Source organism: Giraffa tippelskirchi, chromosome 4 (assembly GCF_054371585.1).
Source record: "Giraffa tippelskirchi isolate mGirTip1 chromosome 4, T2T-mGirTip1v1.2.pri, whole genome shotgun sequence".
NCBI lineage: Eukaryota > Metazoa > Chordata > Mammalia > Artiodactyla > Giraffidae > Giraffa > Giraffa tippelskirchi.
The window spans coordinates 92,811,095-92,814,673 of record NC_137278.1 but is presented as its reverse complement, the minus strand read 5'-3'; positions in this window follow the sequence as shown (position 1 = coordinate 92,814,673).

The following is a 3,579-nucleotide window of genomic DNA, read 5'->3' as shown; positions in this document are numbered from 1 at the left end:
GAAATCATTTTTAAATATTTAATCTGCTTTTCATCTAGAACAGTCTTTCTGACCCTTTGATAGAAATCCCCCAAAAGGCAGTTTTGGTTGTTTTTTTTTTTTTTGGCCACAAAGACCTTCCCAAGGTGTCCTTTCTACCTAGGAAGCTGACATCTTTCTGAGATCCAGAAAATCAGCATCTTATGTCTCATGGTACTTTGCTTTTCAGGAAAGTAAAAATTGGGGTGACCAGGTAAACAATACTTTAATAATATGGCTATCACAAGAATGTTCCCTCATTCTTAAAAAATAAAGAGATGGACTGAATGAGAGGGAAAGCTAGAGACTGAGAAAGAACAGAGCTGATTAGCAATCAGTGAGCATTAGACTGTGTTCTGACATCATATAAAATTAGGTAGCACCAATCACATGAAAAAAAATGGATATTTCTTTCTATTCCCTGGGAATCCATCATGGTACCTGGAAGTCCATTTCAGAAAAAAACAGTCTTTATCTTAACGAGAACATTTCTGGAAATTAATATGTTAGAAAAGATAGTTACAGCTTCTAATTTTAATGAAATAGTACTTTATACTTTTTGGAGGTTCTGTCAATCATTATAAAAAAGAAAGAATACCATACCCACACGGCATCTGTCTCTTTGCACAATATCTCTTTATTCTGGTTTAAATAAGCATGCCCAGCCTCATAAACCCCAAAAAGAAAACAGGCATGAGATCACAAGCATGTCTATGTAAATTGCTGAGCTGAGTGGACAGTGGGAATTAGAGTGTCCATCAGAACAACGGAAATCAGACATCCAAATCCTAATATCCCTTCATTACTGGAGGTGGACCAGAGGAGGCTAAAGGTTGTAGGATGGTGAAGGCAGAGAGAGCGTGTACCCTGAAAGTCTGTATTAGGCAAAACCAGTGTGTCAAACCAAGTAGAAGGTCAACGGATGCCACACTTTCTCTTTTGAAGATTTTGTTTGTTTGTTTGTTTTTGGCTGTGCTGGGTCTCTGCTGCTGCACAGGCTTTGCTCTAGTTGTGTGAGTGGGGGCTGCTCTCTAGCTATGGTGCTCAGGCTTCTCATTGCAATGGCTTCTCTTGTGGAGCATGGCTCTAGACACCTGGGCTTCAGTACTTGTGGCACACGGGCTCAGTAGTTGCTGCTCCCGGGCTGTAGAGCACAGACTCAATAGTTGCAGCACATGGACTTTGTTGCTCCAGGGCATGTGGGATCTTCTCAGACCAGAGATTAAACCCATGTTCCCTGTGTTGGCAGGTGGATTCTTTACCATTGAGCCACCAAGGAGTCCATCACTCTTCTTTCATCTTCACTCCTTAACTTTCTAGTGACTAATAGTTAAAAAGTCATTCTTGGTCTTCAATAAAGAAAATTTGGGATGGTAGAAGATACGTATAATGCAGGATTTCAATTTCTCTCCCAAAAATGATGCCTGGAAGAAGTGAGAGAGTTCAGAGAAAAAGATTAAAATGGTACCTGTCATATTACATGCCCTATCTTAGTTTCCCATTCCTTCCTTCTGGTAAATTCCTTCCCTGTTTATGAGTTTAATGTTTTAACTGATTGCAAAATCACTGTAGTTGAAGACGGTCAATAGAAATCTCTCAGTCCTACCAATTGGTTTCACACATGAAATGAACATTTTCCAGAAAAAAAAAAAAGATCTTTTTTTTGGTCTACCTTGGGGAACAGCTTCTTCTGAAACTTGTGATTGTACAAGATGAAAAATATGTTTCTGAATTCAGACACTTCCATGCAATCCATTGCTGTGATTGTCCTTGAAATAACATCCATGTGATGCTAATTTAACAGGAATGGCATTTGGAGAGGATCTGGGTCCGGTGCTGTGAACTCAAGTGTTGCATACTTGGCAGATGTGTGCTGAGCCCTAGGCTGAAGCACAGAGAACTGGGCTGATGACAGTGGCTCCCTCTGGAGAGCCGAGCTGGCAGTACCATCTTTATACCATAAGCCAAAGAAAGGTGATACCAACTTAAGAAGGGAGGTACAAAAACACTATGTCCATTTTCTTTTCTCACTTTCTGGCAAAGCTGACAAGAGAGGTTGATAGGTGACAAACTAAATTTTCTAGATAAGGAAACAAGTGAAGTGCTTTCATGAATGCAATTGTTTCCGTGAGTCTAGCCAGGAAAGGAACAAGGGTGCACATGTTCTGTTGTTGTTCAGTTGCTAAGTCATGTCTGACTCTTTGCAACTCCATGCACTGCGGCACACCAGCCTTCCCTATCCTTCACCATCTCCCAGAGTTTGCTCAAACCCATGCCTATTGAGTCAGTGATGCCATCTAACCATCTCATTCTCCCTTGCCCCTTTTCCTTCTGTTCTCAATCTTTCCCAGCATCCGGGTCTTCTCCAATGATCAGCTGTTCACATCAGGTGGCCAAAGTATTGGAGCTTTAGCATCAGTCCTTTCAAAGAGTATTCAGGGTTGATTTTCTTCAGAACTGACTGGGTTGATCTCCTTCCAGTCCAAGGGACTCTAAAGCGTCTTCTCCAACACCACATTTCGAAAGCATCAGTTCTTCGGTGCTCAGCCTTCTTTATGGTCCAACTCTCACATCCATACATGACTACTGGAAAACCCATAGCTCTGACCATATGAAGCTTTGTCAACAAAGTGATGTCTCTGTTTTTTAATATGCTATATAGATTTGTCATAGCCTTTTTTCCAAGGAGCAAGCATCTTAGAAATCCCCAAATCACCAGTTGTTGTTGTTCAGTCATGTCCAAGTCTTTACAACCCCATGGACTGCAGCATTGCAGGCCTCCCTGTCCTTCACTGTCTCCCATAGTTTACCAGTTAGGGTACCTTAAAGTCAAAATATGGTGCTATTCATCAGAAATAAATACTAAAATTTTTCACTATAGAAAACTCTTACTGAGAAATGTACAAAGTCACTCATATTTACTGTAAAAATTGAGTGTATGCATTACTTAAATATCCACATACTCACTTCTTATGTTCAAATAGGAGATACTTTTTTTTTTCTGTAGACCCAAACGTTGCAATTTATTTTTAAAACAATGCTACTTTACATGTAAATAAAATTTCAGAACACTTTGAAGCATATTATTTCATTTTATCTTTTAAGAAATGTTTAATTTTTATTATCAATAAAAATTTAATTATAGCTTTATTTTATTTAGCCAATTGGTAGAAGAAATGTAGACTTGAAGTTATGCATCAACAAAATTCATATCCAATAATAATAACAGATTCTAGCAAATTACCAAATTACAATCACATAACAAATTTTCCAGGCAGCTTCCCTGGTGGCTCAACAGTAAAGAGCATGCTTGCCAATGCAGGAGACGTGGATCTGATCCCTGAGTCAGGAAGATACCCTGGAGAAGGAAATGGTACCCACTCCAGTATTCTTGCCCAGAGCATTCCACAGAGAGAGGAGCCTGGTGGGCTACACTGCATAGGGTCACAAAAGAATCAAATACTACTGAGCGACTAAACAAAAACAATCAGCTGGTCATTTGTTTGACCAGGTAAAATGAACCTGTGGGGGCCCTTGTTAAAAATAGTTAAGAGAGACTTG